This window comes from Periplaneta americana, chromosome 12 (assembly GCF_040183065.1).
Source record: "Periplaneta americana isolate PAMFEO1 chromosome 12, P.americana_PAMFEO1_priV1, whole genome shotgun sequence".
NCBI classification, from domain to species: Eukaryota; Metazoa; Arthropoda; class Insecta; order Blattodea; family Blattidae; genus Periplaneta; species Periplaneta americana.
The window spans coordinates 67,160,679-67,185,323 of NC_091128.1; the positions used below are offsets into that span (position 1 = coordinate 67,160,679).

General features: G+C 35.2%; 1 protein-coding gene across 2 annotated transcripts in view; it reads left to right on the plus strand.

Annotated features, from left to right (window-relative positions):
* Positions 1-548: 548 nt before the first annotated feature.
* The window catches only part of LOC138710512 (E3 ubiquitin-protein ligase TRIM45), a 178,029-nt gene continuing 153,932 nt past the window's right edge, over positions 549-24,645 (plus strand). The window contains exon 1 of one of the 2 annotated variants that reach the window (XM_069841460.1): positions 549-679. The gene's annotated coding sequence lies outside the window, so the exon portion shown is untranslated. The remainder of the gene's footprint in view (positions 680-24,645) is intronic. The other variant, XM_069841461.1, reaches the window with a different exon arrangement.

A 24,645-nucleotide genomic window follows, 5' to 3' on the forward strand; every position in this document is an offset into this window, starting at 1 on the left:
CTGAAGACGACATCTGTGAGGGACATTAGAAACTACATACAACTTACCGGTGTTTCTAAATTACGACACAAGATGTCGCGTATAACTCCAGAAATAATGTGTGTTAATTTTACACAGTGGCGTGGCAAACAAACTGGGTTTATTGAGGGATCTCAGCGTGATCATCTGTTCCCAATATGCCGACCAAGATGCTGCTCCGAAATTCTGTTCAGTTCTTCTTTTTCCTAATCGCGTATTCAACATAATAATGAACACCATTAACATAGTGTTATGGTGAAATTCTTTTTATACAGGTACCGGTAGTTACCGATATAAATTTGGTTTATTGTATTACCTTTAGCATAATAACGATTTAACTGTAAAACAGTTATATTCCATTTGTTAAGTTTTGCCTCACCGTATGAACATGTTACATTTAAATTACTTCAGATAACCTCTTCAACTTTAAATATTTCAATTAACTTTTGACTTCATAAAAGGTAAGATTATTTCTTCTTACAGAATTGTAAATGCTTTGCAATATGACTCAACTACTGAAAATAGGTTTGCCTGGCTATTCCAAGATTAGACACAGCAAAAGGTACAGTCTCTAACAACAGTAAGTTTACAATTTTTGTGAAGATTATAGACATCTGTTTTACGTGTAAAAACTATACACTTCATTGAAGTATTCGTGATTGTAAGTCAAGATTTCATATATTTGGTTGCAATATACATAGGAATACCTATTCACTAACCGCAAAATTAGTGGTTAACATTAAGTATAAACTTAACCTGGTATTTAAAAGCTATGTCATGCAGAAGCAATAAATATAAACAGTTGAAATAAGTTCCATTTCACATATTACGACAGGTGGGACTTGACAGATGTAAGTGGAGTGACGTTTCGTCTAACATTTTTTTTAGGTCACTATGAAGTTTATAAAATGTTGTTTAAACCACGTTTTTAACTTAATGAAAAGAAAACAAAATAGTGTTGTTATTTCAGGTCAAGGGCGGAAATTACCGTAGTTCCATTCTTCACACCTTTTCTCTTCTCTGCACGAAACATTTTGGAATTTCGCAATCGGTCTCGTTTTTTAAAAGTGCAACAGACGTTGTATATACCTATTTCGTGAGAGCTGCTATGGCAATAAATTTTTTGTAAGTAAAACTCTACATATTTCTGTTTATAAGTTATCGAAAACAGATTTATTTTGTATTTGAAATCAGGTAATATATTAAAAACATAGTTGGCTATATATCACAAAACAGAATAGAAAAAGAAAAAGTAATTTTTGCTGGTAGCAGAATAAAGTACAAATCAATTTTGGAGCAGTAGTACGAAACATTAATAAGGTGCTTAGAAAAATATTTGGGGCTAAGAGGAATGAAGTTACAGGAGAATGGAGAAAGTTACACAACACAGAACTGCACGCATTGTATTCTTCACCCGACATAATTAGGAACATTAACTCCAGACGTTTGAGATGGTCAGGGCATGTAGCACGTATGGGCGAATCCAGAAATGCATATAGAGTGTTAGTTGGGAGACCGGAGGGCAAAATACCTTTGGGGAGGCCGAGACGTAGATGGGAGGATAATATTAAAATGGATTTGAGGGAGGTGGGATATGATGATAGAGACTGGATTAATCTTGCACAGGATAGGGACCAATGGCGGGCTTATGTGAGGGCGGCAATGAACCTCCGGGTTCCTTAAAAGCCAGTAAGTAAGTAAGTAGTACGGAACATTATAATTTTTATTACTAAAAAAAAATTGAGATTCTAAAATTAAAAGACACGAAATCTTTTTTAAAGTTGCAGGAAATCTCTTAAACTTCAGTCCCATTATTTATTAGAAGAGTTGACCTATTTTGATTTTATAAGTTCCATTTCATTTTAATGAAGAGTTTACATTATTTAAAAACTGTAAAATGTTAACGGAGGTTTATTTGGTTTTCAGTTAACTCGCCTATTGAGCAAAATTCAAGCTATCCCTGAAAATTCCTTTGACCACCAAAAATTTCCAAGTTATTTATTTATTTATTTATTTATTTATTTATTTATTTATTTATTTATTTATTTATTTATTTATTTATTTATTTATTTATTTATTTATTTATTTATTTATTTATTTATTTATTTTTTATTTATTTATTCAGTTATTTATTTATTCAGTTATTTACTTATTTTTTATTTCCTTATTTATTTATTTATTTATTTATTTATTTATTTATTTATTTATTTAGTTATTTAGAAAGTTTGACAAGCTATCTTCACTGTGAGCCGATCAGTACTGCAAGTGAGCAACCTGAAGTATAGCATTATTGTTTACGGCGAGCGCGCTCCCAAAGGTGGAGACTGTTACAACCAAGCTAAACAGCAAAAGTCTGCCCACATTGAACTCAATCACATTATTTTTTGTGCGCTTGTTGGTACAAAAGAATTGCAGCACAGCAGGAAAGGAAAGTTTTGTTCACGCTATTCCATCGTGATTTGAAGTCGGGTCCGTGGTCACTGCTATGACGGAGTTTAATTTATGGTGGACAACATCAATATTGTGAGTTGCTTTTTTTTTTTCTTTTCGGATTTCTTCCATTTCTCCCCTCGTCACTCCACCAACACACTCCACAATCCCCCACTCTAGCCTGGGACTTTTTACTAGAAAATCCATAGTGACACTTGTGGCAGGCAATCAAGGTCGCAGTTGGGTTGGGATTTTTCTCGCGGTGTTCCCGTTTCCCCACATTAGGCATCTGCATCATTCTTTCACTATTTCTCCATTTTGTAATCATTCCATAGTATTCCCCAAACGCCGTCTAGCGACGCATGGAGGGGCTGGTTTAGAGATGAGTGGAGTTACCTGCTCAAAACCTGGGTATGCAGCGAACCTTAGTGTAATCAGCCGGTGTGGGTTTGGGAATGTGCCTAGGTTGAGTGTTAGCGCAGTAGATCTTGAAAGATCGCAGTGCTGGGTCACAGTAGGCCTACCCCATCTCGAAATTCCATTTCATCTTTTCTGCCTCGAAATCAGGTCACTATTACTAATTGTGTTTTCATACCGCGGAATTGATAGTCCGCCATGGTGTATGTTTCTCGCTGTAAACTGTAGTGATTGACCATTGAATCATAAAACAATTAAATAGCGCAACACAGTAACACTTAATCAATAAATAAAAGAAAAAAATATAATTTTAATACAAACGTAAATTAAATAAAGACAAAAAGTCCACTTTTACAGTTATTGACCGTCTACTGCACAGTTATTGACCACAAACTTATTAGTGATTGACCGTCTACTGCATGGTTATTGACCATACGGTTGCTTTCGGGACACCAAACTTCCTGGCAGCTTAATTTAAAGTAATTCTACTGCGGACAGCTTCTACACCGTTTCGTAAAGCTTCCTCTGTATAATGCACTTTACCTGGCTTAGGTATTATAGTATAGTATTAGTCCTGTAAAAATCGCCATCATTTAATTGAATATGTTATAGAATTAGAGCAAATTTGTCGTTATTCTAACAAATAACTTATAAACGACCAATCACTGTAGTTTGTGGACATTCACTTTATAGTGATTGACCATGGGACATTTTAACATTTATAATAATAATAATAATAATAATAATAATAATAATAATAATAATAACAATAACATTATTATTAACAATAATAATATTAATAATTATTCTATAACATATTCAGTTAAATGATGGCAATTTTTACAGGACTAATACTATATTATAATACCTAAGCCAGGTAAAGTACATTATAATATATTATAATGCATTATAATTTATTATTATCATTATCATTATTATTATTATTATTATTATTATTATTATTATTATTATTTTACGTAGCTTGCAGAGTTTGGATCGTAAGGCCTTTTCTTCCATCAACCAGCAGAAAAGTAACTTAGACGTATAGCAGCGAACCTGTCAAATGCTTAGTATGTGAACACACTCTTATAGCAAAAAATATAACACTGATTGTGAGAGACATTACAATATCAGGCATGCTCAAACATGTAGACTCCTTAATAAAACTGTTGGAGATGAGCGTATGCAACTAAAAGAACATTTAAAGCAAACCGTCGTCAATGAGATAAGTTGTTTCAGGAAAGTAAAGTATTGCTCCAGACATTTCCCTGCTTATTGCAAAACAAGGAGAATAAAATATACAAAATGCATAAAGCAAAATCATAATGATAACATTTTGTTTTGTACATAATGTAAATACAGTAGGCCTATATTGTACAAACAACCTTGTAATTTGAAGAGACAAATTGTAATTAAGTAATAAAATATTATTTTCAAAAACATAATGGAAAATGCATAAAACAAAACATATTGTTGTGTAGATAATGTAAACATATTACAAATGCAACTCTCAAATTTGAAAATACATATTGAAATCAAGTGATATTAATATTCTTGTCAATCCCTCTAGGACAGTGGTTCTTTATCTTTTCTGAGTCACAGATGTCTTTGAAAATGTGATGAAAGTTATGGACCCTCTCCCTAGAAAAATGTAAGAACGTATGGCAAATTGTTATATAAGTACGCTTCTGCTTTTTACATTGAAATAATATAGTGAATATACGAGTTAATTTTATGTGACTTTCACGGATTCCCTAAAGCCCATCAACAGAATCCCAAGGCGTCCATGGACCCCAGGTTAAGAACCACTGCACTAGGAGATTAGCGACTAAGTGGCCGTCACTGAACTCTTCATGTCTGATATAAAGAGCAACGCCTGCTTTGTACTTACCCAGCGACACTGTTATCCTGTTATTCCATTCATTGTTGCTGACCGAGTACCGTCTGAACATATGCTCAGCCAGACGAGGTGCACATGTGGAGATTAAAATAATCACGATAAAAACTTGATGAGTTCCTTTGTTTTTTGCAGCAAATGGAATTTGTAAAATTTGTTGGTTGTTGAGTTATACAGTAAAACTTTTTTATTGGTAGTGTTCATCTCGGACAGTGTGTATAAAAAATGAACTACACTTAATTGTTGTTGTTTAGTCAATTGTCCGAAGACAGGTTTGAACCTCATAAGTAGGGAGCGGATGTTGATGACCTAAAAATCTACTTAAAATGATAATTAAAGTGCCCTTAAACTAATGGAAAAATGTCATAAAATTAAAAGAAAATTGCATTTAAATATTATTCATCGTACTCGCAACACAACTTCTTAAAAATTAGTCACCTCGTTTCAATGACTCCCCTGCAAATCTCGGAGAGAGGAGACAACTTCCTGGAATTTGGCTAAGATAAAGGAAAAGAAAATGCAACAAAATGAAGGTTTTGAGGGAAAACTATAGATTTTAATGAGGGTTTGCAATGTGTTTCAACCAGAGGTGGTCCATGTCAGTGTCTTCATTCTGCATCTCCTCCTTCCGTGATTCACTTTTGTTACCAGATCTTCGATACGACGGGGAGTGTGAATGACAGAACAAATTGTGGGCGCAGCGTGCATCTTGCAATCTTTGTGTTAAAAATATTGTCTACTACAGTAGGCATCCCTTCCGAACCATGTTGACAACGTCCTGTCCAGGACATGGTGAAAGTTTCCCCCCTTCCAAACAAATTCTAAAGACATCGTCGTATCGACAAAAGAACAGTAGCGGTCAAAGTCCTCACTTAAACTAAGCTCCTATCAAGCATTTTATATTACTTTAGTGGAATGAAGGATGGATTTTAGAGTCTGTTCCAAACTATAAAACTCAAACTTCACTGTTATTCACTTATTCAGTAGGTAATTACTATTGATCTATTTGGTTAGAAAATGTTTTAACAGACCTATCAGTAAAGAGAAAAATAAAATGCATCCCAAATGATCTAAAAGTTCTTCAAAATGTTAAAAATGACCAAAAAATGCCGAAAAATATAAAAATGACCTATGAGTTCAAAAAGTCAAAAAATGCAGAAAATACAATATAAGAAATTACTGTTTTACGTTGATATTAATATACGTAGAAAGGATTTCTATATTAATAAGCATCGTCCTAATGTGAAAAATAAGAAGATGACTTTTCATCAACATCCGTTCTCTACTCATAAGTCATAACGGACACCAATAAGGCATCATTTATGAGGGAACTAAGCCAGGAGATAATGGGTTAGGATGGCTAGTTCCTTTCTTCTCCATTGTATACATCGCTGACTACTGCTGACTAGTAACATCCTTACACTAGTCAGACTTCAAACGTATACAAACAATTATTATTGTTCATCCTCTGATACATACAGTCAAGTGAGATGTACTGCCTGATAATAAATGTACATATTAGCCAGTACCTCAATCAGAGATATTAACTTAATTATAATGATCAAAATGCAAATATTTATATAGCATTTTACGATTTTAAAACACAATATTATGCCTACAAATAACCGCAACACATAACTTCACAACAGGAATAAAAGGAAGGAAGTTTTGTGATTGATTATAACCTAATAAAGTTCCTTAGTATAACAATGTGGGTTAAAACACCATAATTACAAACACTCGGTGAAATTAAAACGCAATACTAGGCCTACAAATAACCTGAACACACGACCATTAAAACGCAATATTAGGCCTACAAATAACCTGAACACACGACGCGGTTACAAGAAAGGAGGTTTTGTGAGTGACTAATAAGTACCTGATGCATGGCGCAGCAGAAAACAGACGTAATGATGCCCCATCCACTACGTGGAGGACTAAATCGGGCTAAACTTTCGGACTGTACTAATAAGTTAACCCTTAAATTGGCAAAACTTCATTTCTCATACAAGTTTATTAAATCGTGTCGGACTGTAAAGAAAACAACTATCGCAACTATGCTCATCTTTTAGACAATTATATATTTGTCCCATTTGCTGTGGAGACCTTCGGTCCTTGGAGTCATGACGCTAAAGTTTTGGTATCTCAAATCGGCCAAATTTTGATCTCCGTTACTGGTGATCGCCATTGCACTACTTATTTGCGTCAACGCTTATTGCTATTCAACGTCAATTACTATTCGACGCGGAAATGCAGTGAGCGTTTTGGGTACTCTTCCAGAGTCCAGCCCTTTGGACGAACTTTTTCTCCTGTAAAATTTTTTATCTCTATGTAAATGTTTATATTTTAGTTTTTATATATGTGTAATTGTAACGGTGAAAATATTGTTAATCAAATAATTTTTTTTTATTTTTTTTTTCATATGTGTATATTGTTTTGAGAGTGTTTTTTGTAAGTAATTTTATGAGGTTGTTATTAATATGCTGATAAATTATTTAAGATAAGGAAGGTCCCTTGTGATTTTAGACATTGAGAATCGTGAAATAACTATCGCAATGTTCATATTTTATATGTTCTGCAAAATTATACTTACTTACTTACTTAGGGTCGTATTCATAGACGAGACTTTGGACCAAAGTTGACTTTGGAAAGTACAAGGTTACCATTTTCCTATTCACAGTCGACACCTTGACGAAAGTAAACTTCAATCGTGACTTTACTTCGAAGTTGCCGAAAATCTAGACTTTGACTTTGACTTTGACTTTCGTTCGTGGACATAAGGAAAATAGCTGATGTTTCGAAATTGTTGAATTTTCTGAAAATATTGAGGACATCTAGTGGATTATTAAAGCTGTTCATGTTCCTTAGCATATTATTAGATATAGATAATAAATTCAAATCAAGGTACAGATTTGATAAACAAACAGTATTAGATATCCTCGTCAAGTTTCAACATTCATTGATGAATAATATTCAAAGAGGATTATCTGTTCCACCAGTAATTGAATTTGTTATTTCATTGCAATTTTACGCTACATGTAATTGATGGCTTGATATTGATTTGACTGTTTAGAGAGAGAGAGAAAGAGAATATAGGATCAGGACCATAGTTACATACAAGAAACACGACAAACACCACGACAAAAATTATGCCACGACATAGACCACTATAAGGATCGAAAGGACTAGCACCACGAAAAGGACTATTAGAAAGACAACAAGGACTGCGATAAGGACCAAAATGAGGACCATGATAATATACTACAAGAAACACGACAAACATCATAACAAGGATTATGATAAATACCACGACATGGACCACGATAAAACCTTCAAAATTTATCAAGATACGAACTATGACAAAGACAACAAATACTTATTAAGGATCATGACAAAAGCAGCAAGGAGGACGATAAGGACAATTACAATGCTAACAATGACCACAATAAAGACAACATAGATCACGATAAGACAAAGACAACAAGGACCACGACAAAATAATAAGGATCACGATAAGGACCATGACAAGGAAAACAAGAACCAATATAAGAAACGCGATATGGATAAAGACAAGGGCCACGATAATAATTACGAATTAGACCACGATAAGGTCAAGATTCACGATAAGAGTCACGATATGAACCACAATAAGGACCAAGACCATGATAAGTATCATAACAAAGACAACAAATACCACGATAAGGATCATGATAAGGACCACAACAAAGACAAGGATTACGATAAGAAACATGACAAAGACAACAGTGATCACGATAAGGACCGTGCCAAAGACAACAAGGATCATTACAAGATCTACGGCAATGATAATGATAAGGACCATGACATGGACCACGGAATTAATCACCATAAGGACTTCGTCAAAGACAAGGACGACGTTAAGACCCATGACAACAAAACAAAGACAAGGACCACGATAAATAACGACATGGGTCACGACAAACACTATAATAAGTATCACGATACAGGGATAAGGACTATGCGAAGGAGAATACGGACCACTATAAGAATCACGATAATGATAAGGACGAGGACTACGATAAGGATCACGACATGGTCCACGACACGCACAAGGTTCAGGATGATAAGAACCATAACATGAACCATTTTAAGGACCGCGACACTGACTACGATACGGATCACGACAAGGACTACGAAAGAACCAAGACCATGACAAAGACGAGGAGTACGATAGGAGCTATTATAATGACAACAAAGATCACGACAAAGGCAACAATGATCACGATAAAAAAACATGACAAAAAGAATGAGGGTCACGATAAGGACTATGCCAGAGACAACAAGGACCAGTGTAAGAAACGTCACATGGACGAAGACAAGAACCAAGATAATAACCGCGACATGGACCACGATAAGAACCATGACAAAAACAAAAAGAACGATAAGGGCCATTACAATGACACCTAGGACCACGAAAAAGACAACAATGTTCACGATAAAAAATATGACAAAAGCAACAATTATCACGGTAAGGACCATGCTAGAGATAACCAGGACCCATATAAGGACGCGGAATGGACAAAGACAGAGACAACTATAAGAATCACGACATGGACCACGATAAGGACCAAGGCTACGATAGGGACCATGACAAAAAGAAGATCGAAAAAGGCTATTGCAATGGAAGCAAGCACTGTGATAAGGACCCCAACAAAGCAGGGAATAACCACAACAGAGACAACAATGACCACGATAAAGACCATGGCAAAGACATGAAGGACCACTATAAGGACCTCGATAAGGACAAGGACCACGATAAATATCATGACATGGACCATGACATGCACAACGACAATGATCGCAATAATACACCATAGCTTGGACAACATAATGACCACGACAAGTATTACGACAAAGAAACAACGACCATTATAGGACCACGAAACGGACGAACACAAAGACAAGAATAACAATGACCGCAGTAAGTATCAGGACATGCATCGCGATACGGATAACAATCAGGACTACGACATGGACACAACAAGGACCATGACAAGCATTACGACAAGCACCAAGGCTACGATTAGAGCCATGACAAAGATAACAAGGACCATGATTAGGACTACAACAAAGGCAACAAGATGACGATAAGAATCATGAGAAAAACGACAAGGACTACGATAATGATGACGACATGGACAACGGAAAGCACCACGACAAGGTTTATAATAACGACTACGATATGGTTCACGACTAGGAGTACGAAAGAACCACGATAAGGACCAAAACCACGATAAGTGCCATGACATAATAACAAGAATTGTTACAAGAACCACAATAGAGACAAGTACCAGAAGAAGGATCACGAAGAAGACAGCCACTTAATGCCACGATTTCACAACATAGCTCGGTTCACAAAATATCATTGCTTCTCTGTACCGAATGGCAAATGCCTGCTGTGGGATCTAAATTCTGGACTGCTGCTAATGTCACTCTCTTGTCTCGGTAGCTCATACGAGTAGAGTAGCGTGTCGGTTCCACCGTATAACAGGGAAGTCTCCTGTTTTTTAACACCTTATATTATATAATACATAAATATTATTGACAACTTAAACGTTCAAGATTTTGGAAAAGATATTGCAATTCGTTATTTAACATATGCATCTAATAATTAGTATTAATATATCTAATTAGTCAGTAACTGCAACAGTGCTTTTTCATTCAATCATAACATGAATGAAATTGAATGCACAATAAATTAAACACTATTGCAAACACAGAGAAAAATAGTTAAAATCAACTGAAGGGGTGAGAATGAAATAGCCGAAAGCCACACTTTTAACAAAAATTACTTTGTGCGAGTGCATTTCTTACACATATGAGATAGCTACTAATAAATTATTGTAATCATTACTCAACAAATGGCATAGGCCTAAGGACTTTAAACCTTTGGAAAAGTTTTTTCTAAGTGGCTTAGGAATATTTTTTAAATTGATTCTAATTGTTAGTTTTAAATATATATATATATATATATATATATGGTGTAAATGCATTCATTATATTAACGGTTATAATATTAGTCTATAATTTGTAATTTTGTATTGTTTGCGATCATTAACACTTAATCTCAGGACTTTGTAAAACTCTATTTCATCGTTATTTAGACAAAAAAAAATCGTTGGGTAGACCAAGAATCGAACTCGCACTCTTTCATACAACACGCAGAAGTCTTAGCTATTGAAACGACACGAAAGTTTACCTTTCTGTGCGGAGAGTCAATCTAGTCATGAAGGTCCAATGTCGATTTAACTATATGATTTATGTATATATTTATCAATTACTTATGTCATATTACCATATTTTTTTTGCAGTTTTTGAAATGAATTTCGGAACGATGCTAGTAACAAACCAAATAGCCTGAATTTAAGTAATTCAATATTCGTTATCTTGTGTATCAGTGCTCTGGTCTCCGATCATGCGCAGTCTTACATCTAAGACTTAGGAATATTCAATTGTCTCATTATTTTCTAGGGAAACTGTACATATCAGCCAGAAACTCAATCAAAGGTATTAATGTTGGTATATGCTAACATTTGTTTTGAGAAAGTAGAAAATGTGTAGGTACTGTAGGCTATGTCAAAGAGGTTCTTGAAAAGTATATGCATAGAAAAATTTCCAATGAGCTCCTCTAGATACAAAGATTGAGTAATAATCGGAGAAGTTTTACTTCTTGATGTTTTTAAGATGTATTTTGCAATTAAGTTCAATGAACTTATATAAATGTATAAAGTGTGACACATTTAACTTTGTAACTTTCGTATTTCAAGTTCTACAACGTAGCCTATAAGCAAACACGTTGTACAATGCCACGGTTGTGTATAGGCCTCTACAAAATAAATATATAAAACTAACATTTTTGTCCAAAATTGTATATTATGTGTAGTCCAGCGATGCAGAACTGGGGAAGAGAAGGGTGGAAGCATGGGGAAAGCGTTGGTTCCTCGTCCACAGTCCACCGGCGATGAATGACGTCGCCGAGACGTTCCGCAACCAAGTAACACAGACTTTGAATACAAATCCTCTCTATCCTACTATGTGGGGGTGAAAAGAAGGGATGTGTGACGTATTCCGGTTTGTGACGTATGCCATAATTGATGCCCAGTTCTGCATCCCTTATGTAGGCCTACTACTATAAGTATTTATTTTAAATTGAAATATTGTATTTTTCACCGGGCTGTTTGTAGAACGAATACAGGTACTACCCCTTATCTCACCCCTACTACGACGGAGTAGAATGAACTCGCATATCAAGAAACATACCGCAAAAACCTTCTGCGGCTCAACCGCTCATTAGTCCTTTGTTCGCGCCGGAAAAAGAGGCATACATTGACACGTGTGGAGCAATAACAGATGATGACGTGACGTAACAGACAATTATTTTAAACTAACAACCTAACAGAAATTATCGAATGCGTGCAGAATTTTTACAAAAATTACTTACATTATGAAGCGTCTACGTCAGGTAACGGTGTGCTAGGATGTTATGAAGTTGAGCCCCGAATTACGGACAATTGACTCGATCATTACAGCCTACACATATAATGTCGCAGGACGTTACTTACTGGCTTTTAAGGAACCCGGAGGTTCATTGCCGCCCTCACATAAGCCCCCCCCCCCATGGTCCCTATCCTGAGCAAGATTAATCCAGTCTGTATCGTCATATCCCACCTCCCTCAAATCCATTTTAATATTATCTTCCCATCTACGTCTCGGCCTCCCCAACGTCTCAAACGTCTGGATTTAATGTTCCTAATTATGTCAGGTGAAGAATACAATGCGTGCAGTTCTGTGTTGTTTAACTTTCTCCATTTTCCTGTAACTTCATCCCTCTTAGCCCCAAATATTTTCCTAAGCACCTTATTCTCAAACATCCTTAACCTACAGTATGTTCCTCTCTCAAAGTGAGAGTCCAAGTTTCACAACCATAAAGAACAACCGGTAATATAACTGTTTTATAAATTCTAAAATTCAGATTTTTTGACAGCAGACTGGATGATAAAAGCTTCTCAACCGAATAATAACACACATTTCCCATATTTATTCTGTGTTTAATTTCCTCCCGAGTATCATTTATATTTGTTACTATTGCTCCCAGGTATTTGAATTTTTCCACCTCTTCAAAGAATAAATTTACAATTTTTAAATTACCATTTCGTACAATATTCTGGTCACGAGACATAATCATATACTTTGTCTTTTCGGAATTTACTTCCAAACCTATTTCTTTACTTGCTTCAAGTAAAATTCCCGTATTTTCCCTAATCGTTTGTGGATTTTCTCCTGACATAATGTCGCAGGACGTTAACAACACAATTTCAAAACAGCACAGTACCGATACCGTATTCTGCAGAGTATCAGGGATGTACAGAAACTGATGATCAATCACTGTTCCAGATCCATGTTTGAGTTATGTTGTGAGTTGTGATGCAGCCGTATACCTTATCACTCTCCACTACTGCCAAGGGTAGTGTTCGTCCCCACCTACAAATCACAGTCCTTCTCACAGTCTTTAATACTTTTCCAACGGCTTCATATATAGTATTTTATTTTCATGTTTAGAAAAACAGAATGTTTCCTATTAAGGGGGAATGAAATTTGATTTTGGATGAACATTTTTATCTATCTTTCATATTCCCAATTTATTATTTGGTTTTCTCCTCTTTAAAATGGTACATCACATAACAATATACTAAAATTGTATCTATTTCAATTTTTCAAGGTTATAAGCGTTTCAATTTTTACTTTCATTTTCTAAAGAAATTATGTATTTTTTTTGCCAATTTATTCTTTAATTTTTTTCTCTTTATGGCATATCAAAATGATTATACTAAATATTATATCAGTGTTCATTTTTCGTTCTGATGAAAGGGGGGGGGGGCGTAGTATTTGTATACAATGTCTCGTTTTAACGCTTATTTTCTGTAAATTTATTTTCTCATACAAAAGGAAGAAACTATTTCTCAGCTCCTGTTGAATCTAGAGAGCTGAAATTTTCAGGAATTGTTTACTTGGTTGTTTTATACGTACTGAAACTATGTTTTTGAAATTTGATGAAAATCGCTGAAAAAATATGCGAATGGGAAAAAGTATGTCTCAGTAAGGAAATAAGTTAAACAAAAACTGCTGTTTCAGCATAAAGTCAAGTTATATGTATATGAGGTGTAAAAAAAAATTAGCTTCCTAGCTTCAACAGTTTATGAGAAAAAGTCTTTTATGTAACGCATAGTTTAATGTTGCCAAGATAGACAAATCCGTATTCCCTTAAGTCTTCGAAAGTTTACAACAGGTTAGGTTTTCAGACTGCGAACTAACGTCGCGTTATAGATGTCAAGAGGTTCTTTGTCCTGCAATTAATAGGATGGGCTTGTACATTATACATTTGTTTATATGGGAAGTCTCCTTGCATGGAATGAGGATTAGTCATAAAGATTTAATGGCTGGGAAGGAATGCATGGTATGGCGGTTGGTGAAACCGACCTCTACGGGCACGTGATTTATTCCATAATGGGAACACAGAAAGTCTACACGGGCTGAAGTTCTTAGAAATGTTGCATGTCCCTTCCGATAAGCACCTCTAGTTTTCTCTTTGAGGAACATCTTTACTGTTCCGCTGACATAATTTTCAATATAAATAATAAAATTTATTCGTCTGTTCTATGAATTTATTGTTTATTACTATTTATTTTTCTCTATGAATTTCAACTGTAATTTTTACTGTCGATAACGGAAAGTGATGTCGACTCTGCGTTGTTTTAAAGATTAAGCATTACTTTTCCAAGGCGGATGCAATTATTAGTGTTGGGAGGAAACTTTCTTGACCCGAGTGCATGGTTAGTTATTCCTGTCTGAGTTGAGTGGTTCTTGAGCCCTGTTGCCTCCCCTGCTGATAATGCTGCACGATCCACCTGGCAGTCCACGTGGCTTCGTTCTTAAGAACACAAAATTAAATTAACGCCTTGTGAAATGTCGACCTTCTTGTAATAGGTCGCAAAGCTCATTCGGAGCTAAGTCGATTTAGTACGAGTTCGGTGACCGAAATTCTCTTTTCTTCTTTCTACTCTGCATATGTTTCGTAAGCTAAGTGTAAAAATCGGTAATGCAAAATTCTATTCAAATCTTTACTGACAAACGAATAACAAATCTCTTATCTTAAGATGGATCTCATTAAGTTCAGGTTTTTTAAAATTAAAAACCAGTAGATCTGTCGTAAAAATTTTCAAAGAACAAAAATCAACAGAATATTATGTGCAAATCAAGCTTTCAGGTATATAGTTGATTTGAATAATTTCGAGGGAAAAATTGTTCCGGGGCCGGGAATCGAACCCGGGACCTTTGGTTAAACGTACCAACGCTCTCCCAACTGCACTCAATGTTGGTTGCTTGACGGTTGTCAGCCCACTTTGAGGTCTGTGGATTTAGAGGGAAAAATTGGATCGGTGTCTGGTGGAGTTCCCGGGTAGCTCAGTTGGGAGAGCGTTGGTACGTTTAACCAAAGGTCCCGGGTTCGATTCCCGGCCCCGGAACAATTTTTTTCTCGAAATTATTCAGAATATTATGTGTTAATTAAAGCAAAACCGCCACAAGTACAGATACGAAAATAAAATTTAGAGCTCCCTAATTGTATAAGTTGTTTCGCTAACAACACACTGCGCATGTGCAGTGAACAAGAGCCCTGTATATATGCTACTTGTGGACAGTCGTGTGAAATAGTTGCCTACATACAGGTGGATTCCTATCAAGACTCGCTTCATATTTTAATTCCGTATCTATAGATGGACATCTCTCCTATCAATTTGGTCAAATATTTCGGATAAAGTTACAATATAGGCCTACGTACAGTCTGAACAAAATGCGAATAAGATGTTCAAAACAAACATTTTAAATATTTATTTATTCTAAATTCAATATAGGCCTATTACTTTGGTATTTCTTTTGCATAACATTTCATAGTCGTCGGTGGTCTCGCTGTTGCTATGATTATCATTGGAACGAGGGCTCGCCAGTTCAATCCCGACCGAGGCGATAGATTTTAAAAGGTGATAAAGTCGTTATCATGGCTTCTTCTGACAGCGAAGTAAAGCAGTGGGTCCGTGTGTTGTATCTCTGTATATTTCTGGTTTTACAATGTTAATACATTTCTCAGGAGCTCATGATTACTGTGATTACAATTTTATGTATTTTAATTACTTTCCAGTCTCCTTCATTCTTGTTTATCAGACCATAAACTTTCATCGATCTCCCTCCCCCTCATTGTTTTAAGTATCCCTTTCACCCAAATGACCGTTGGTCTTCCCTTTTTTTCTGTGTCATTGTGGTAACTATTCCATAATTCTCATTGGCAATCGTTTTCTCCCATTCTTTTTACATGTCCGTAACACTACAGTTGTTTGTCTTCAATTAAATCAATAATTGAATTTTGAAAATTAATTTTTTGTCTTATAATTTTATTTTTATTTTTTCTCGCCGAGATATCCTTGCAGATCATCTCCAGAAATCTATCTCTGGCGCTATTAATTTTTCTCTAAATTTTGACTTCAAAATCCAAAACTTCTGATCGCTATGTCATAATAATTACTTCTTACTATAGTTTTAAATAATTATTGTATCTTTGTTTCATTTGTAAACTGTTTGTTCCTAATGATACCATTAAATGTTGATATTGTTAACTTTGTAGAATTAATTTTTGTTCTTATTTCTTTTCTTGTAAGTTTCATCTCAAGATATTCTTCTCTATGTGAAATTGTTCCAAATTCTTTTTCTAGTATTAAATCTTGCTTTTTACATCCTAATGTCATTTTGTTTTAGTTGTATTTACATTAATGCCCAATTTTTTACATTCGTAAACCACTTTCCTAGTAATGTACTCTATGTCTTCATAGTCATGATCCAAAATCAGTTGACCGTTAACAATCTGCAATGAATATAGATTATCGTGTTGTTATTTATTGGAATTCACATATTCTTACATTTTTCTTCCAAATTTCTAAATTTTTCCTTAACAAGCAACATCTTTGACGTAGACCTTTAGTGACTTCAAAGCCAGGTGACAGATATTTTCCAATTTGTATTTTTAATATGGAATTAGCATATAGATTTTATATTGCTATTATTAGGACTTCGTTTATACCAATAATTGATTTTAAAAGGTTGTCCATAACTTAGTTAAAGATTTACTATCGTAAGCCTTTACTAAATCTATAAATACCAAATGAAGAGATTGTGTACGGGCTGTTTTCTTTCCAAATATCTGTTGTGAGCAGAATAGGTGATTATAGTTGATCTACCCACTCTAAAGCCTACTTATTCTTCAGCTTCCATTTCTTGGAATTTTAATTCCAATAACTGTTTTAATATTCTTCCGTAAAGTCTGCTTAAAGAACCATTCATAAATAAAAAATAATCTGTTCCTGATACAGGGCTCCAGGCAAAATTTGTTGGTCATTTTTTCTCTAGGCTGAATTTCGAAGCTGACCAACCTCGGCAGTTGGAAGCGTCGTTAATAAAATAATAGAAAATTTTAGATGACCAAGTCATTATTGCTAACAAAGAAAAATATTTACAAAGAGGACTACATGAATTCAATAAAATCATAATTTTATAATTTCAGTACGAGAGACAAAAGTACAGTAATGTCATTCATAGGATCTTTACCCGAAAGATGCAAATTGGTTCTTAATGGCAAAATCTCTGAATGAGTTAATACATTTAACTTTTAGGTTGTGATATAGAGAGTGAACCGTAAGTCATGTCATTAATTTCAGAAGGTTAGTCTTGGAGAAAAAAGACTCATCATGCCATGTTTGGAGTTTATCTTAGGAAAGGTAAATGCGATAGCTTCCCGTTGCTTTCCGCATACCACTCTCTCTTTCGCATCTTAAAATATCCCAGGGGGCTCCAGCATGGAGATGAGGAAAGTGGATTTGACTAATTAGGCTCTCCGAACTTCACCAAAATTCACCCCAAAGGTTAAGTATGAGTTCTGTAAGGGTTTTTGACCCGATCAGAGACCGGAAAATCTCGGGAGAAAAGTTCGGTGCAGAAAGACGATATCAGACGATAGATGACATTAAGATATATGGATCATATTCGGAGACTAAGAGGAAGGCAGAAAATAGGAAAGACTGGAGAATGCTGGGTTTGCAGTGAAAGATCTCCCTCGGGTAGAACACTATGAATGAATAAATGTTTGAGATGTTTCCAACAAAAAGGTTTAATAAAATGTTTCTATTTTTTATTCAGTTTCGAGAAAAAAATGTTTTAAATGAAACATCTAGTAGCTTATTTTTGGAAAACTAATCATTAAATTCTCAATATCCTCAGTCAATTTAAGAGAGTAGTGAATACTGATAACACATTTTTAAAATAATTTTAGTTTTGTCCCTTAATTTTGCAGAAATTTGATCCTAACAAATGTAAATTTTCGTTTCTCAGAGCAATTTTAAATTGTAGGGAACAGTGACAACGCTGTAAGAGGTTAGGGCCTATTGCCTGTAGTCAACAGGAACACACTGCTCATGTGTGCCATGTCTGTGGCTAGCATGTAAAGACTTCCATCCATCCGGGTTCGATCCTCGGCCAGGTCATGATGAAATTTGTGGTGGACAAAGCAGACGTTGCAGATGGTTTTTCTCGGGATACTCCTGTTTCCCTCTAACATTTCACCAATACTATCCACATCCCCTCATTTCAGGTATCATTTGCAATAGTAAAGATAGTCTGGGATGAAGTCTTGGGGGCAGTAGACTACGCATTTTCGATGCTGATATTGAAAGCACTTGACGCTCATCAGCATTCTTCGAGACTTTGGACCCGATAAAATAAGTTTACTGTGCATGTACTATGGGTTGTTGACTCGCTGCAGGTAGTGAAAGGTAGAGATGTCTTGAGGTAACAATGTTGCTATTTAGAATAGAGTACGGTAGTATGGGGAAACACACACATATATAGATTCTGAAAGTAAATATACACTACACAATGACAATGTCAAGAGAATATGAAAAGCATTTATTCTCCTGTCTTTTATAAGCATTTCTGTTCAATTATACACAGTGTTAATGGTGGAAATAAATATGTAGCAATTTTAATTTCTTCATTTATCCTATTGATCGTCTTTAGGAAGTGCAGTTACAGTACCGAATTGCAGTGTACTACAAGATACATTTTCAGTGTCTCAAACGTAAATCTTTTCCGGTTATCTGCCAAACATAGTTTGTAGTGTGAAAAGCTGCGCTCTACGTAGCATGACGTGATAGAAGCAAAACGAAAAAACCTAACATCATTGCAGTCTCTAAGAAACTGTCCTTTATTCTCGGGTGACTCTATGTCCACTAATTTGCTGTTTATATTACACAGTGATCCATATCCGTTATTTTTGCATAAAATTGATTTCCACTTCAGTTTTACACATTTAATAACTTGTGTACTTGTTGTCTCATTAATTCTCTGTGTCATTTCCTCAATTAATTTTCAGGACTTCCGGCATCTCATGCTCTGACTTTTCTAACCGTGTAATAGTTTCAGATACAGTTTGAAAATAGGTTTGTATGAAAACCAAATTATTCGTCAGAACCGTCAAATCCAGAGCGTTTTTCTTTGCGTATTTGTTGGCATTCATTCTACAGTACCCCCACCCACTGTACGCTTTACCACTATACTCAGTACGCCGTTATGCGGATTTCCCACTGAACTGCTCTATCGGGTCCGAAGTCTCGAAGCCTGCTCATCAGGCTATACGTATGCGGACTGGACCTAGCTCTATTTGGGGCTGAGGCAGGATGGTCCATCTGACAGGAAAGGCTTGGGGCTCTGGGCCCCTGGAGCTTATCAGGCTATTCGTCCGCGAAACAGGATGTGGCTCTATCAGGGGCTGAGGCACGATGGCCCAGCAGTCAGCATCGGATTCACGAATGCCACTCAGATCACTTGGCAGACTTGGAAAATCATAGCATGTATAGTGCGCACAATATGCCAAAACGTGCCTAAGTGTACGGACTCGTCCCAGGCCCAGCCGTAGTAAAGACAGCCAGCCAGCCACTGCTCATGTGTACGTTTGTTAGAGTGATAGAGGAGATGACAAAAAATGTAAACATAAACAATTGCGTTTATAGACAGCTCTGGAATTGACTGTCTCTTACGTAAGTTCACCGGTTAACTATCGGTACTTTAAAATTTGGAGTGGAAGGCAAATATTTCTAATTGTATGAAGTAAAATACTAATTTCAGTTTCTCTCTACTTGTTTAAAACATAAAAATCAAATCTGTATGTTTTCTTATTACTTTAAAAAATACATAACAGTGATATCCCGCAGCCTATCCAAAACACATCCGGTGAAGGGGTTGTTCACTGGAAAAGAACAGTCGACCATTTATTACAACATTGCACGATGTCACAATTCACGTGTTTAAAATTGCACGTTTTTCTAGAAAAATATTCAAAACACAACAAAATGGTACTTCACTTTTTTATCTTTACTAAAGAAATCATTCACCAAACTGAATGACTTGACTTTCAATTTACTCTTTATATGATATATAGATGAAATTGTATGTATGTATTTATTCACACTGCAATGGGTATATACCCGGTGGCAGTGGTAACTAATTACACTCAATAATGACAATAATAAACTTGTTAATTAAAAATACACTTAGTAATAATACCAATAATTAATACTAACAATAATTTATGATAATAATAATAATAATAATAATAATAATAATAATAATAATAATAATAATAGGGAATATCCTAAATTAAATGAAGCACTATCACTTAAAATAACATTTAAAATAAATCTAATTTGTATCTTAAATCTAAATTCGAACTAAAACCCACGAAATTGATATAAACAATAAAATTAGAAAACTTCAGTTACATGTATGACACCATCAAAAGAACTTTTGAACGAAAAATTAGGCTAGATACAAAAATGAAATGTTATAAAACTATGATCTCAAAGAGCTGTCTCTATGGAAGTGAAGTATGAATACTGAAACGAAGAGACATCGGTAGAGTCGGAGTCACCAGAAGAGATCGACTTAGAAATAATAGACAATATTAATTGAACTTCTGGAGTTTAAAAAATAAATAATGGAATATAGAAGTCAAAGTAGTAGATTTCCAAAACTAGCACTAAAATACAGCCTTAAAAGAAAGAAACACAGGAAGAACTAAAAAGAGATGGGCACAATAATTTTAAGGAGCTTCAACAGAAGTAAAGGTCTAACGCGTGAAGTAAGACACGAAGAGTAGTTACAACTATTCCGTTTCTTCCAGTTTCAAAGTTGGGCAACTAACAATTTGAGAGAGAGAAGCTGTGGGCATTCACTACATGCGTTAATTGCAAAATCGTACAAAACCTTGTCCGTGTCGGAGGAACCGTATCGTAATCTCAGAGGTGATCAGACTTCGTGCTGCTAATGACGTCATAAACAGATGAACAGGAGACATATTGGCATCTGTAGCCTTTTTATGTCGCAGGAAGATCTGGTTTTTGTCAGTCTACTCAAAAGTGACACCCCCGCAGCGTTGTGGAAGGAAGTCGTTTATCACTGCAATATGCACGTCTTCCTTTCTTATTGCATCCATGCAGATAATTGAGCATGGAGCAGTGAAGCATAATTTCCATACACCAACATAACGATGTCCGCGGCGTGAAGCATTGCACTTGGTGATGGAGAATTTCTGCAGTGAAGATAAGGCGTCTGCTTTTTAGATTAATTTCTAACAACAAATTATTCGTATTTTGTAATTACGTATACACGAATTTTAGGTTTTCAGCTGTATATTTCAGACATAAGATAAGTCTAGTCATTCCAATGTTTCGGAACTAGATGTAGGTTTCATTAGTGACGGCTGGTGCTAGTTTTGAATGAGTGTGCACTATCAGTAAGCTCACTATTTCTAAATAAAGCATGCAATTTCACAAAATGTATTGGTTTACTGATTCCATATATAGCTGTTTTAACGACCCCAACGAGTAAGATATCATTCTTATAACACTATTTTCCACATGACGAAGATAGCACCGATCTTTCAGATATTTTAAATTTATTATTCATTAAAAGCAATCCAACAAGTACAATCTGTGCCTCTTCTAACAATATACCATTGCTTTCCCTCTCTTTTAAGTCAAGACAAAATATATTTTTTATGCAATCCAGAACACGATTATTGATCTTCTTATTTGCTATTTGTCTTGAATGATAGTTGAGGGAAATAAACTGCCATTAGAAATTTCTTCTGTGTGCGAACTCGAAAACGAAAATTGAGCTTCTTATTTGGTAAGTATTTGTTTCGAATAATACTTGAGGAAAATAAACTATAATTAGAAATTTCTTTTGTGTCCAATGCAGAAAACGAAAATTAATCTCTTTTTATGATATTTGTCTTGAATGTTAGCAGGATAATCCAGGAAACGAATATTGATCTTATTTGGTATTTGGTATTTGAATGAAGTTAAGAAATATAAACTATAGGCCCTAATTAGAAATTGCTTCTGTATGCAACCCAGGAAACTAAAATTGATCTTATTTAATATTCGTCTTGAATGGCAGTTGAAGAAAATAAACCTTAATTAGGAATTTATTTTATGTGCAACTCAGAAAAAGAAAAAAAATAATCTTATTTGGTATTGTCTTGAAAGACGGTTAAGGAAAATATCTATAATTAGGAATTTCTTTGTGTGCAATCCAGAAAAAGAAAATTTATCTTCTTACTTGGTACATATTTGTCTTAAATGTTAGTTGAGGAAAAGAAACTATAATACATACATTAAAAAAAAAAAACAAATTTTGCATCACCTCGGTCCCAAGAGTTCCTGAACCTCTATATAAAAACGGAGGAGAAATATACAAAAGTAACATATCAGCTTTCTTTATTCTTCATCAGAACTAAATATTACAAGCTCTACAATAATACAGCTTGACTTTCTCAATTTGAATTTCTGACCAGTGGCTTTAATACCCGGTAGCACGTCCTCTTGCAGTGATGCATGTCTGTATTCATCGTGGCATGCTGTCCACTAATTCATCAAGGCACTGTTAGTCCAGATTGTCCCACTCTTACAGTTTGAGTTGAAAGTGACGATCTGTGGCTGCACGAAAATCAGTATTGAGCATGATGGCATTACGTTCCGGGTTCCTTCGAGCTGAAATCCGTAAGTAGCGGTCATCGACTGCAGTCGTAGCCCTTGGACGGCGAGTGAGGCAAGTCATCAACAGTTCCTGTCTCTCTGTACCTCTTCCATATCGGAACAACATTTGGTTCACTCTGAGAAGTATGGAAACTTCCCTTGATGATAGCCCTTCCTGACGCAATGTGACAATGCGAACACAATCAAACGTCGCAATTGACCTTCTAGCCATAGCAGAACTGCAGATAATACGAGTAGTGTACTTTCTTCCTGATGTTATGAGTAGAACTAATCAGCTGTCTCATCTATTCCGTTTGATAGGTATGGCTCATGCATGGTTGTTTACATTTTTGTGCAGGTTTAGTGATATCTATGAATAGTCTAAGAGGCTATGTTATTGATGAAATATGAACATTCATCGTCAAGGTTCAGGAACTCTTAGGACCGACGTGATGCTAAACTTTTTTTATGTATGTATATAGGAATTTCTTTTGTGTGTAATCCAGAAAACGAAAATGCATCTTATCTGGAAGCACAGTAAATGTATTTATGTGCGTCTTGAATAATGATAATTAAGCTAAATAAAATATAACTAGGAATTTTCTTTTGCGTGTAATGCAAATTACAAAAGTTGACCTACAAAAAATTATTACAGTTATGACCACAGCTTATATTGTTGAGTATTAATGATTCCAAATAAAGGGGATAATGAAAAGCTACATTAAGTATTAGAATATAATTGATGAGTAGTTATTTTTACGGAATTCTTGGGAACAGATAAACTAAAATCTTTGATTAGAGCAGTAGACAGGTGATATTATAGAAACAAAATAAGAACTTCGGGATTGTGGCTCTTGTTCCAATTTCTAATTAGAGATGTAATATTTTTCAGAAAATGAAGGAATGAATTGGAGCTTCTGGACTAAATTTCTCCTCTCTCGCGTCATAGTAATACCTTAGCTGCATAATAGATTGCGTTTGAAGCGATACGCCCGCTGTTCCTCTGCCAAGAAAACTTTCTATATAAAAATAATCAGAGCTAGCCTCCTATATGCATATCCAGTTTGGTCATCATCTGTCAATGGGTCTCTACTGAGAAGACTGCGTGATGTACAGAGAACAGTTCTGCGCATAATTGCTGGAGCTGATTACACAACATCCAATAAAATGTTACATGAAGTTTTGGACACAGCATCAATTGAAGAGTTTTCGGAAAATTTAAATCTCGAATTCATACAAACATTGAAAAATCATTCAAATCCTCTGCTACAGAAGTTTAATCATCAAGCATAAAGAATAAAGCCCAAGTTATACCAGCCATATCTTTTATAAATTCATCATGGATTAACACCAAGGACTGAAGAACTAGACAGAACAATTTCAAAGTGATTATAAATTAAATGAGGAGTCAAAATCAAGTCAGCTTGATCTCCGTTCATATAGACTTTCAGTGCAACAAAATGTTGGTTGGTCCCTTTGCCGCCTGTCGAAAATAAGTGCAACTAAATTCCTTGTAGGTATTGAAACCTCCGCTAAGGGGTGTGTTCCGACTCCGGAACTATGGGTTAAATGATGATGATGATGATGCAATGCATTGTTCAAAAATCGATCTTTTTTCGATATTAACATCAGAAGGTTGTGACTGGCTAACTTCAAGACGCATTATGGGATCAATAATGAGAGCATGTTGTTTACGTCTATCAATAGCAA